General features: G+C 44.6%; 1 long non-coding RNA gene across 1 annotated transcript; it reads left to right on the top strand.

The window, feature by feature from the left end:
- The first annotated feature begins 8,008 nt into the window (after positions 1-8,008).
- LOC107033040 (uncharacterized) lies at positions 8,009-12,562 on the top strand. The gene is made up of 3 exons (XR_012062360.1): positions 8,009-8,080; positions 9,519-9,617; positions 11,474-12,562. It is a non-coding gene; the product is annotated as an uncharacterized lncRNA (long non-coding RNA).
- Positions 12,563-13,608: the final 1,046 nt, after the last annotated feature.

Here is a 13,608-nt window from a genome sequence, read left to right as displayed (position 1 = left end):
TTCTTATTTTGTATACCTCTTCACCTTTTTCAACTTCTACACGTTTTGAAAGAAGTTGGAAGTTAGAACACTCTCCGAAGCATGACTTTTCCTGTTACTCAGCTTCCCCAAACCTCATGAAAGGAGAATAATAGGAATGTTGACTGGGGAACACATTGGGGAGGGTCCGAGCTGCGTATCTGGCATGTCCCACTTGTGTGAAAATGTATACGTGAAAAACCTGTTGGAAGTAAATGTACCGGTGTGTTGATGGCGGTTATCTCTGGCTTGTGAGATTGTGGACACATTTGAATTTCTTCTTTATATCGTTCGGCTCGACGGCTCTTCTTTTTCACCAAACTTGCCTCCAAATGACTTTTTCTGTTTCCAAAACCACATGCATTCTCAAAGACAGAGATTTGCTGCTTTTAACAATATTTTTTAAAATGTACAGCAGGGTTTGAAGGAAATCACACACAAAAGAGATTTTCAGCACAGTTTAGAGCACTGGCAATTCCTTGGAATAATTGGATGAGGTGACTGATTTGAAGGAACAGCGTTCATTCTGTTATATAATTTGTGGCAGCATCAGACGTGATGCTTTGATAGTTAGGTCCATAGATGGAAAGAAAAGATAGCCTTTTCTATTGTTCAGTTTTTTTAAAAACTCCAGATCAATGTACCATGTGAATGTACTAATTCAACCAGTCATCTGGAAAATTCCTGTATATGAAAAGTAAATATGTATCTTAAAAAAACCCCCAGTTCATTGAATTCTTTTATATAAAGCAAATCTTTCTGCTTACGTAAATAGAAAGAGGAACTACACTGCATTTGAAACTAAATTGTGAAAAAAAATGTGATTCTGAACAATTGTCCCTGCTTTCAAATATAGAATATGAAAATCAAAGATTATTTGCTCTCATACACAAAAGTATGTTTTATTAAGAAAATGAGACATATAGAACTGTAACATTGAGAGTGAATATTAACTTTTCACAGATTTTGCCGTGTAAGTGTTTTAATTAGGTAACTTCTTGAGCTCACGTTTATTTTTATTAATAGATTTTTGGATGGGAAAGGGAAAATTTTAACTCAATATCCTGTGGAATTGATAATTGAATATTATATTTATCAAAAGAAGACAAAATAGATGAAATTGAGTGTTAATAGATCAGAAATATTTATCTGATTGACAAAAACTCAGTCACATTTTCCTTTCCAATGAACATTTCATGAATATTTGAATGCCTCCTGTGGTTACTGTGTACATAGCCTTATGCTGGCCCCTGTATGTACAGTAACAATGTGTTTCTGTTTTTGTTTTTGTTTTTGTTTTTGTTTTTGTTTTGTGGGGGAGGTAATTGGGTTTATTTATTTATTTATTTATTTATTTATTTATTTATTTATTGGCGGTACTGGGGATTGAACCTAGGACCTCATGCATGCTAGGCAGGCACTCTACCACTGAGTTATACCCTTCCCCCAACAATGCGCTTCTAAGTAACTATTGGAAGCCTTATTCTGACAAGGATGGGGGATAATGGTACAGAATATTTGTAATTAACAGGGTTTTATTGCCTGTACTATATTCATATGATCCCTGTTCTCCATGACTTCATAGTCTTATTGATAATGTTTCAAATATGCAATTATTAAATAATATATCAGGCTGAGTTCTAGAAAGTGTTCTATTGAATATAAACAAGTGCCAAAATATAGGACATAGAAAAGCAGGGTCTGGAGTGGTCAAGGTGTAGAGGATCTGAAGTTAACCAGGGAAGTTTTCATGAACGAGGTGGTCTTGAAGGGTGGTCCATGCAAGGATCAGGTGGTAACCTGGCTGTAGTTTGGATTAGACCTTGCAACATTCAGTTATGCTGTATAGCAAACAACTCCCTCCAGATCTCAGTGACTTGCATCAAAGACTTTCTTTTTCTTTTTCTTTTTTAACATTTTTTTATTGACTTATAATCATTTTACAATGTTGTGTCAAATTCCAGTGTCGAGCACAATTTTCAGTTATACATGAACGTATATATTCATTGTCACATTTTTTTCTCTGTGAGCTACCATAAGATCTTGTGTATATTTCCCTGTGCTGTACAGTGTAATCTTGTTTATCTATTCTATAATTTTGAAAAAAGGCATTTCATTTTCTTGCTTACAGGTCTGTTGGGTGGCTGAGATTCAGTTGATCTTGGTTGGACTCAGCTGGGCATGGCTCCAAATTCCAAGTCCACTTTGGGTCTGCTTCCTAGATCTCTGTCTGGAACTGGCACCACCTGGGGCAGGGACTTCTCGTGGTTATGGCACAAGAGACCGACTCGAACCAGGCAAGCACATTTAAAGCCTCTGCTACATTATTTTCACTAACATTCTGTTGTCCAAAGCAAGTCCTGGGGGCCTAGCCAATTATCAATGGGGCGAGGAAATACACTGCGTTGATTCTCATGAGAGAGACCACAAGTTACATGGCAGAGGTCATGGATATATAATTCTATACAACAGGGAAAGAGGGATGAGAGGGCAGCCATCATTCAATCTGCTGCAGTCACATATTTGAGGAAATAGCTGAAAAACTGCACACAGTACAGATAAGGACCCCAAGTGAAGAACACAGGTATAGATCATTGTGCTGGCCTGAAATGAAAAGACATAAAGACATGATCTCTAAGATTTTAGAGGTTTGTGACAGGACTAATGCTAACCAGTTCATCTTTCTGGACTTAAAAATATATATATATATATATATATATATATATATATATATATATATATATGACCAAAGTTAAATCAGAACTTGAGTTGGAAGAAAATCTTCTCTATTTGGGGGCTAAAACAGTGGCAGAAATTACCGAAAGAGGTGAAGCGTCCGTTTCTGACTCTTCAAGGGAGAGAGCTGCGTCTTGTCTCACAGAGGTGCCTGCAGAAGATGAACCCTTCAAGCATTTTTCGGTTCTATGTTTGTGATGTCAGTGTTACTTCCCCTCCCAAAATCCCCAGCAGTGGCCGAGTGTCAGAATGCCCCATGACAAGACCCATGACGGCCTTTGCGAGTTCTTCTTTTGGTCTCTGGTAGGAAGTGATGGAGGAGGAGTGAAAGGCTGGAGGTCTGTTTCGGGGCCACGTTCTTGGGATGGCTAATTGATGTCAGGTTGCCGCCCCAGGGAGCCTGGTTGCCAACCCCTGGCAGCCTCCCTGTGCTGAAGCGTATTGTGTGGGGGACCACAGATGCCTGGACCACAGACTGGGCTTCAAACATAAACCAGATTCTACTTTGAAAGTCTGCATTCAGATCTTAGGACTCTCAGACGTAATGCAAGTGGAACTAAATGTTATTGAACCTCCATGTGCAGCCAGGGACGGTACCAGCGACCTTGCAGGGCTGTTGGGCAGATTAAATGAGAAAATATATGTAAAGATCCCAGCACATAGTCAGTCTTAAATAATCAGTAGCTTTTTTTTTTTACAGCATCGAAAACATCCTGTTATTTGGAAACAATTGGATGATTTTTTTTTTCTTTTTAAAATTTAGTTCGGTGGTATACAGATACTGCTAGCTTCAAGCAGTATATTGCCACTTGCAGGCTGAAGCTCTGGGAAAAGTTTCTCAGATGCTCCCAGCTAGGGAAGTCTGGTTAAGAAACCCTTCCCAAGAAAAGTTTTGTTTTGTTTTTTTTTAGAATTTTTTTTTTCCTTTTTGGGGGACAGAGAGGAAAGTAATTGGGTTTATTTATTTATTTATTATTTTTTTTAATGGAGGTACTGGGGATTGACCCCAGGACCTCGTGCATGCTAAACACGAGCTCTACCACTGAGCTATACCTTCCCCCGACCAAGAAATCTTTATTGAAAGGCAACATTATCTGGCCTTGGGCCCCACTGCAGAGGAGTAGCAGGTGATGTGCACAGGTCTCCTTGAATCTCATTGGTTTCCAGATCCCCAGACATGTACTTGACCTGACTGCCTGGTAGTTTGCTGCAGGGTGAAAGCAGTGTCTCATCCAGGGTTGTGGGGTCCATAGTGTTAAGCATAATGGATTATAAACTCCAGGCACTCAGTTAATGAATGTTTGCTGAATGATTGTATACATCCAGAACCCATATCCCCAATGCACGTGTACCATCTACATCAGCTCAGCACTGCACTGAATTTCAAATTGTGGACTAAAAACCTACATATAGTCTATGATTATACCTTAGGTTATAGGAGGCGTTCTGTCTTCTAAGACCCTCACATCAGCTGAGTTTGAGAACCAGGACCCCGTGTTGAATTAGCTCCAAGATGAACAACACTGGCAGCAAAGGTTTAATTAAGCTTCAATAGACCTCTCACCAAATTTCCTGAGAACTTTTATTTCCTCTGTCAAAGGATAAAACTAGACTCAGGGGAACTTCCCCAGAAGGGGCCAAACCTGGTGGCCTCTTGTGGGTTCCACATGGGAACCCACCAGGATGTCACCCAGCCTTTGTCAAGTTCCGCCTGATTTCCTGTCCCCCAGCCAGCTGTACCTGTTCACACTACTGGGAGACCTGGCCCTGACCCGGACTTGGGCTGTCAGCATCACTGGTTCCCCTGCCGGGTTCCCAGAGGCTGGATTTCTTGCCTCTGAACTTGTTTCCCTCAGCCCTTGACCCTGTTCCTACACTGACTACCCCCAACACAACGCCCCCCAAGCTCACCACAAGTGCACCTGCCAGTCCCCCTATCTGAGTGGATAGCCTAGAGTTTGTATCTCAACCCACAGAACTTGAACTTGAGTCCTAATTCTCATTCTGTCTCTTTAATCCATGAACTTCCTGTTGACATTTGCATTTCCAGTTATGCCCATAAATTCAGACGCCTCCTGGCTCCAAGCAGATCACATCATGAGTGGAGCTGGTGGGCAGCGTGGGAGGTGGGTGAGAATGGCAGGGGCCTCTCTGCTAATCCTTTGCTTCCCCACCTGGGAGGACACACAGTGCAGAGCAAGAGTTCTCTGCCCCGAGACAAATAGCAGAGTGAGACGCTGAGTGGCTACCGGCATCCACCCCAATTCAGCTGTAGGGCGGGGGGTTGCAGGGGGTGAGGGAGGCAGGAACCGGAGGGCAGATGAGCCTCACGTGGCTGGACAAAGGAGGGTGTATATGTCACAATTCTGGCCAGTGTCCCCAACTCTTGCTCCATTATTTTCAAAAGAATGCAAACATCTGGATTTTTACATGAAATACCCTGATTTTCAGCACTGGCTGGTTTATTTTCAAAACTCCGTGCTGGCCAAGTAAAACCGCCTGTGAGCTGGGTTCAGACTGTGGGCTACTGGTTGGAGGACTGGCTCCCTGAGGCCCCTCCCAAGCGTCAGTTTGATTCCTTGGGGTGTCATTTTGATCCACCTTTCCCGTGTAAAAGGTCACACGGGGGAGCGGAAGAGCCAGGGTCTGAACCCACATCTTTCAACTCCACGTCCATGGGTCTGGCTGCCACAGTGAGTGACTTCCCAGCCACTGAGTTTCTCGACACGCATCCTGATGTGCTTGTGCCTGGGATGAAGGGCCTTCATTCAGCTCTCATAAACGCTGTGTCCACCAGACCCCAAAGGTCTGTCTGGGCTGATGAGGTTCAGGGCTGTCCAGTGATGCTCTCCCAACACAGTGGGAGCCTGGGTGGCCTTGCACAATGGCCTCGGAACATCTCCTGTCTCGGCCTGCAGGTGTGCGGGGGGGCCTGCCTGGGCCAGCAGAAGTGGCCTGGAGCACCTCAGGCTGGGGATGCAGGACGCTGAGCTCTCCTCCTGTGGCCTTCCCTTCCACCTTGGATATGACCGTCTCTCAGATTTCTCCCTCAGGTGAGCCTGGGGCGAAGGCCACCTACCACACTGACCCTGTCATCTGAATTTGGACCCAGACGCTCTGAGTGTTAGCACCGCCTTTGCGCTAATCTCCCAGCGTGACTTTGGGCCTCTTTCTTCACCTCATTGAGCCTTAGAGTCCATACCTGCAAAATGACAGGCTCCGCCAGTGTATCTGTGGAGACTCTGAGCGCAGTGACAGAAAACCCAACTCAAGCAGGCAAAGGCACAGTCTTGAAATGACGGTTGACGTCATTAAATAAAAATAGCAGGGCTTTGAGCAGTATTTCCGTAAATTGGTCTCGGACCCCTCAGCTCCGCTCTCCTCAATTTTGGCTTCCTTTCAAGGTGAATGCCGGGCACTCCAGGTCTAAAACTTCCTGGATTCAAGTGCAGTGAAAAAGAGGAAGGCGGCCTCTCTCTGCACGGCAGCAGCTAAAGGGATACGGCGGTGTGTCACTGGCGCCGGCTGTGTCGGGCGCCCTCCTCTGGGCCGGCCCCTCAGGCCAGAGAAATGCAGGGCACAGAAATGTGTCGCGCGCTCACCTCACTCAAAACACCCGTGGGCTGAGCACGTGGGAGGAAGTCAGGGTGTGGCCAGCCTGGCAGAGCGGTACTGGGTATTAAACTTTATTATCAGTTTAATTTTTGTTTTTGATATGTACAACACTGAAATGTTACCCAAAGTCAAAACCATACAGAAAAGAAGGCTCAGAGAAGCACCCCGCTGTGCACCCCGTAGGAAACCAACTACCTTCTTTTTCGGTTTGTTCTTCCAGTGCTGCTTTTGGGAAAGAGAAGCAGATACAAGCAAAGCTTATAATTTCCCTTCTTTCTTCTACCAAAGATAGCAGATGATATATGCTCTTTTGCACTTTGTCGTTTCACTTAAACGTAGCTCCTGGAAATCATTCCGTATCGATTCACAGAGCCCTTCCTCATATTTTTTTTAATGTCTAAGAAACTCATTGCATGTGCATGTGCCATATTTTATTCAACTGATCTCCTGTGCTTGGGCATTTAGGTAGTTTCCCGTATTTTGCAACTGTAAATTATGCTGCAATGAGTATCTGTATTTTTATATTGCTGGAGGTACATATTTGGGATATGTTTCTAGACGAGAAATAGCTGGGGAGAAGGGTAAATGCGTACATGGCTTTATTCGATATTGCCAAGTTCCGCTCCATAGAGGAGGTCCCATATCACATGCCCACCAGCAGTGTTCCTGAGGACCTGTTTCTCTAGTCTCACCAACAGAGGGTATTGTTAAAGTTTTGAGGAAAAAAATTGTTTTCCAAAATGATGGGTAAAAAAAAGCAATGTGGACTTAATTTGCATTTTTATTGAATGAAATACACATTTTCATGTGTAAGGACCAGTTTTATATTTCTTTTAATGAACTGTCTGTTCATGTCTTTTGTCCTCTTTTCTAATGGATTTCTGGTCTCTCTTAATTTTTAAAATATTAGATATGGGTTCTTTCTGAGCTATGCTACAAATATTTTTCTGTCAGTTTTCATTTGTGTTTTGAAAATGCGAAAGCTTTTTTTGGTAGTCAAATTTACCAATTTCTCCATTCTAGCATATAGAGTTTTAGTCATATTGAAAAAAATCTTTTCCTACTTAGATTACATCAAAGTCCATCCATGTTTTCTTCCTAGTATTTATGCAGTTTCATTTTGCATCTAGATCTTTGATTCGTTTGGCAATTCTTCTTGTATCTAGTGCAAGAAATAGATCTAAATTAACTTTTAAATGAGTATGCAATTGGCCCAACACCAGGAAGCCCCAGTGATTTCAGGGCATCACCTTCATCATAACCTAGATTTCTTTAACTATTTGGGCCTCCTGGTTGACTTCCCATTTCATTCCACTGATCTGTTGGTCTTTTCAGGCTTTGATACCATACTGTTTGGATTACAGAGGTTTCACAGTACGTATTAATATCTTGTGGGACCATTCCTCTTTCATAGAAGATTGTTTTTAAACAAGAGGAGTTCTTACAGAGTATTTGTAGGGTGAGGGAAATGACCAAGTAGAGAGATGAGTCAGGAGAGAGGCGGCAATAGTGATGCCCTCGATTAGGCACAAGTGGAGAATTCTGAAAGGAGCCAGAGAATCCAGATGTGGAAGCTGATAGATTTGTTGGTGAGAAGAATGCTCTTCTGACTTAATTTTCCAGTGAAATAAGAACCAAGGTCATCGGCCAAGTGTGGAGAGAGGGCAGAAGAAGAGGGAATCACTCGGACAACGCTAAGGGCCCACTTGAGGTTTGTGGTTGTAAATAGAAAGCAAGACCCGTCTGCTGGTCACACGTTTCTCTCTGGCCTCACACAGTGGCTTGAGTTTGGGAGCTAAGTAGACAAGGAGGTGAGTTTCAACAGAGTTGGGATTTAGCCAAACAAACATGACAAACAGAGAGAGGGGTTAAGTAGTAGAGGGAATGTGAATGCAAGTGAGCAGAAGGAAGGGCCAGGGATCCAAGCTGGGTAAGGAGAGACATGAGGACAGTGGGCAAGAGGGCTAGATGTGAGGAAGGTGGTGGTGACAGTGGATTAAGATCCTGAAAGGGTTTAAGAAATGTTGGCATCTTTGAAAGGGGAGGTCATGGTCCTGGGAGCGGGGGGATAAGATGGGCTAGAAGAAAAGATGTCAATAAAGATTTAAAAAATCTGAAGGGCAGAATGTAGGTAGGTTGTCTTTGTGATTGTGATGATAGGGACAGACACAGTGAGCCAGATCCTAAGATCTTCGTGAGTAAAGGGCGGTGGCTGGGAGGTTGGAGGTGCCCACAAAAGAGAGTGGGGAGTGGGTAGGATCTCAATTAAACAGTCCTCATGGACCCGCAGAATTTTAGCACTAAGAAGTTCAGGTCCCCATCTACCCTAGGAGTCTCCTCTTGCTCCTTTTCAGCCTGTTCCCCTGGCAACCTTCTGGGGTTGGATTAAGCTGTGAAGACTGAGTCTAAGAGGTTTGCCTAAGAGATTTCTCTTAAAGTTTGTATAGCCTGACATTCCTTAAAACTCAAAGGCAACTTGAAAGCCTTTAGGGAGATCTTAGAGAGTCAAGTGGGACTCTTTCTGCAGGGCTGGCATGAGTTGCACCATAGGAAAGGTCCTGGCATTCCTCTGCAGTGGAGGCCAGGTGAATGGAGAGGTTCCTTGTTGTCACACAGGAATGCAAGAGGGTGACTCTCAAACAGTCAGTTACCCTGAACAGCCTACCCTGACTCCAAAGTCAAAGCCATGGCTCTTTCTAAAAGATCTCTTATGTGTTAAAAACCATCCTTCACCTTCAATGATCCTACATTATCCAGACGTCTTGAGAATCCTCACACATCTGAGATTAGATCCTAGACGATGATGTGTCCCAGCCAGGTGAACTGGACCTGGGCCACCTTCAGAGGACCAAAGCTGTAATGAGCCCTGGTTGAATGGGTGATCCCATTGTGGCTTTGGCCATGCAGCTGAGGCTGACCGTGACTGAAACCTGTTGGCAGGAAGGGCCCAGGCCTCCATGAGGGAAAAGTTGATAATGTTAGCCTTTGGGGGAACAGGAGTAATTAATGGACTTAGGATGGGGTCCACGTATGAGGTGACAAGTGGGAGATGTGGACTGTCAGATCTGAGTCTTCGTTAAGAATGAGAGATTATGGCCTACAGCCAGTTAAGACGTAAGCAGTAAGATTCAGATCCCTGTTATTTTCAGTCATGTCTAGTAATTCAGACATTGGCACAGAGGCAGAAGAAAGGTGCACACTGGACTTGGAGCCCACTGACTCATGCTCACATGGACAGGAAAGAACAGGTAAGAAAAACGCATCTCTGCTTCCATGCTGTGTCTCAGGAGGTCCTATGTGGAGAAGAGGCAAGGGCCTATCAGCTCTTACCCTTGGGCTGTAATTTGCCAATGGGACTGGGTTCCAAGATTGACAGATGGAGCCTGGACTTGGGTAGAGAGGGGGAAGGGTTGGGATGGGAGGTTCCAGACACCTCCACCCTCACCCATTCGCACAGCTTCCTTTGCTCAGAAAGAAGTGGTGCTTGAGCGTCACCAACCCTGAATCCGCATCCGAACAAGATACCTCAGATCCTGGAGAGACCCCCCCCCCACTCCCACACACGTGTACGTTCCAATCCACAAACCCAATGTTGTCGTTGTTCTCACTCAGACACTCGAGCAGCAGCTTGCTCAGTAACCTGAGGTCCTGGGCGAGAGAGAAGAGTCTCATCACACAGAGAACAGGTTTCAAACCCCAAACATCAGTTTGTTAAAATACGCAGATCAGTGGGGGTGCTCTGTGATGAATAAAGGCTCCCCCAGATCTCACGCCTCCCACAGCTTTTGGAAAGCTCTGTCTGTCTACGACACCCAGCTCCACGTGCAGACCCCCTTTTACAGGTGGGCTTTTTGGACTCAAGTCCCCAGACAAGCCAGTCTTGGGAACAGTAGACCTTTGACTGTCCCATCGTGTTTAAATCTTTAGGCAAGATCTCTTCTGTTAGCCACGAGACATAAGAAAGTTACCCTTTAATTTAGTGACGTCACAGGATTTTGCTCTCGGGTAAGTTACTGTGTGTTTTTCAGGAGCTTTCTTTAGCTTGTTTGCCTCTCTACTACGTAAATGAACGACCACAAGCAAATCTGAGTTTTCTCTTCCCTTTTGGCTTGATGCTCGCTTGTGCGACATAGAGGATATTTATTTATAGAGTAAGTTTTTTTTCCCCACAGTTTGGTCTATTTCCTTCTAGATACATATACATATATATCTGGGTTGATATTCTAAGTATTGTGTTTTAAAATTAAGATATAATTTGCACACCATAAAATTCACCATTTAGAGTGTACAGTTCAGTGGGTTTTAGTATATTCACAAAATTCTGCAGCCATCACCACTGATTCCAGAACATTTTCACCACTGCAAAAAGCCACTCCTGTCACTTGGGGAAAATGTTATCTGAGTGTAGGGAACTGTTGATTAGCCACGTTCCCAGACTCCAGGCAAAAGTGAACCTTGCCAGCAGGCCTTTCTAAGGACAGGCAGTCTCAGGCCTGTTTCGTGAACTCTTCTGCGCGGTGGGAGTTCTGTATGCATTCAGGATCCTAGGCCTTTATAAAGTTACACGTGGTGCAAAGATCTTTTCCTACTCTCCCGATTCATCTTTTGCTTTCTTTATGGTATCTTTTGATACATGAATGTTTTTAATTTTAACATAGCCAACTCTATTATTTTTTCCCTTAATGGTTAGCATTTCTTGTTTGTTTTTTTTTAATTGAAGTGTAGTTGGTTCACAATGTTGTGTTAATTTCTGGTGTACAGCATAGTGATTCAGTTCTATATATGTATATAGCATTTATAGAGTACTTTTTGTAGGCAGCAAGGCTTTGGGCCACTGGGCTCCTTCCAGCCAAACAACAGAGTGAGCACAGATTCTGTAGTCCCAGCCGGCGATTGTGGAACAGAGAATTCAAAATCTGGAAAGTCCAAGTCATGTGATTATCTACACCAGTTTCTTGGGTCAGGCCTGTGTGGGTATCGATTCCCTCAGGTGTAGAAGTAGACACCTGAATATCACCCATCAGAATTATCGTAAGGATTCAGCGGTGTGACGTGTGTGTGTGGTGAGTACCCCTCAGTAGATGTTACTTTCTTTGTCTTTCAGGTCCTAGTGGAATGTCCTTTCCCAGGCACTGTTGGTATCTGTTCTAGAAAATGAAACCCTTAAAGATGCTCAGATGCTTCTGTGCACGAAGCACCCCCGTTGGCATCGCGCTTAGAGATGAGCACTCTGCTAACTCAGCTCCTCCTCGGGCAGCTGCTCACAGATCTGTTCGGGTGGGGGAGACCTCTCCTGGCCTTCCTCAAAACCATCATTTATGTAACCATCCCCAGGGCTACAGACAGCTAAGAAGTGAGGAAAAGCAAGCAACATCTGGTGTTAAACAAATACCATCATCTTACAAATGACTCATCTCTGGGAGAATGATTCGTGCATATGCAGAGCAGAGGGGAGTGAACACCAGGACCCGATACTAGAAAATCAACACCTGAAAGGCTGTTGTAGGACCTCCTGAGAGCTCTACTGTGTCTCCAGCTAAATGCCATTTTGGGAAAAAGAGAAGGTGCTGGTGTTCATAGCTTTTAGTCACACTGGACAGGATGCCCACCTCCTGCTCTCTGTTCTGAAGAGCAGAATTCTGCCAACAGACAGCTTGAGAGTGGGTCTGTGTCTGGGGTGGTGAGTGAGCTTGTGTGGTCCCCACGAGCATCTCTTGGCCTGCTTCCTCGCCCCCCTATTCCACGCCAAGACCATTCCTGTTGTGCTGCCGCCGGTGCAGTTGGGAGCTCTTCAGACCTTCTCAAGCATCATCCAGACAGTTAAGCATGTAAATGGCTAAGACAGATGCTTTATGACTTGCCTGGTTATTGTGGATGTCATACCCCCAAAGAAGAAAAATATTAATGAATCGTTCTGTAACACTTACGTGACTCCAATTAAGCTGTGATGGGAAGGGCCTGGAGCCAAATGGCGATGGAGAACTTTGTCACTGGCATCCGACTGTTAAGTCTCTCTCCTTTCAGCATGATCTTTTTCTCTCTCAACTGAAATCCGTCTTCCAGCTTCCTGTGAGGCAACCAGTCCCTCATGCTGACCCAGGCCATCAAGGATCCTCTCTGCAAGATTCCAGACAAGGCTGCTACCACCAAATGTTGTATCCTCTGACATAAATGACAGCCACGGATGTGTTCAGTTTGTCTTGTGTAGTGTTTTAAATGAAAATTAATGGTTTGCAGCATTCAAGAGATTTCATATAAATATCTAAATTCTCAGCTTCTCTGGGGAAAAAAACCAGAAAGATTTGGCAAGACTGGGTTAACATTTTCACATTAGCAACAACTGGCTGTTCCTTTTAGATGGGCCGTGGCTGTTCACTTTGCCGTGGACCCCACTACTCCCAATTGCCTCCCTTCTCACATGGTCAAATTGATTATCAGGAGCTGTGAGCAGGGCACTCCAGAGTAGCTGTTACTATAACACCAGGAAGTCATCCTATGTGGTGTGGTTTCTTCACGTTCCCCATGGGAAATCGTGTCATCTGCCCCCTTCCTCCCTCACAGATGTGCAACAGCATCTCTAAATGCTTCTAGTTTCTCAGAGGAAAAAAAGCTGGCAAGCCAGAAAAGTACAGAAATAAGAGTCCTTTCTATTTATTGTGTTCATTAAGTGAACAAATGAGCACATCACTGGAAAGTACAGTGACTAAGAAGTAGCCCAAAGGGAAAAACCTAATGGGGGAATTTTATTAAAAAACATAATTTACACAGCCACGCTCTGGGTTTCCCTCTCAGCCTCTCGGTGGTTCTCAAAGCCCCTGGGAGCAGCTTGAGTGGTGGAAAGTGTATTTGAAGGTTCTATCGGCTTGAGGGCGGGGCTGTGGGAGGGGGGCCTCCCAAATCCTGTGGCCAGCTGATAAGAGCTCTCCTCACAGGGCTGTTTGTGGGTCATGAGGTGCTTGGCCACAAACCTTGACTCTTGGCAGGGCTAGACTGTGGTAGATTTGTTGGCAAGATTAGCTCAAGTGCATTCTTTTCATCCAAAAACCCTTCTCTGGAAAGGAGGTTCACGAGGCACCCTGGGGGCAAAGGAGGAACCCCGCCATTCTTTTTTTATAGGACTTCCTCCTCTGTCACGTGGGTCAACCCAAGAGGCAAGAGTCTGGGTGGAGAGAGGGGTGCCCAGCCCAGCCACCATGGGCTCTGCGCCCTGACAGCCAGCAGCAGTCATCGGATGAGCTC

Source organism: Vicugna pacos, chromosome 20, assembly GCF_048564905.1.
Source record: "Vicugna pacos chromosome 20, VicPac4, whole genome shotgun sequence".
NCBI lineage: Eukaryota > Metazoa > Chordata > Mammalia > Artiodactyla > Camelidae > Vicugna > Vicugna pacos.
Note: the sequence above shows the minus strand (reverse complement) of the source record. Positions and strands in the feature narration are given on the sequence as shown.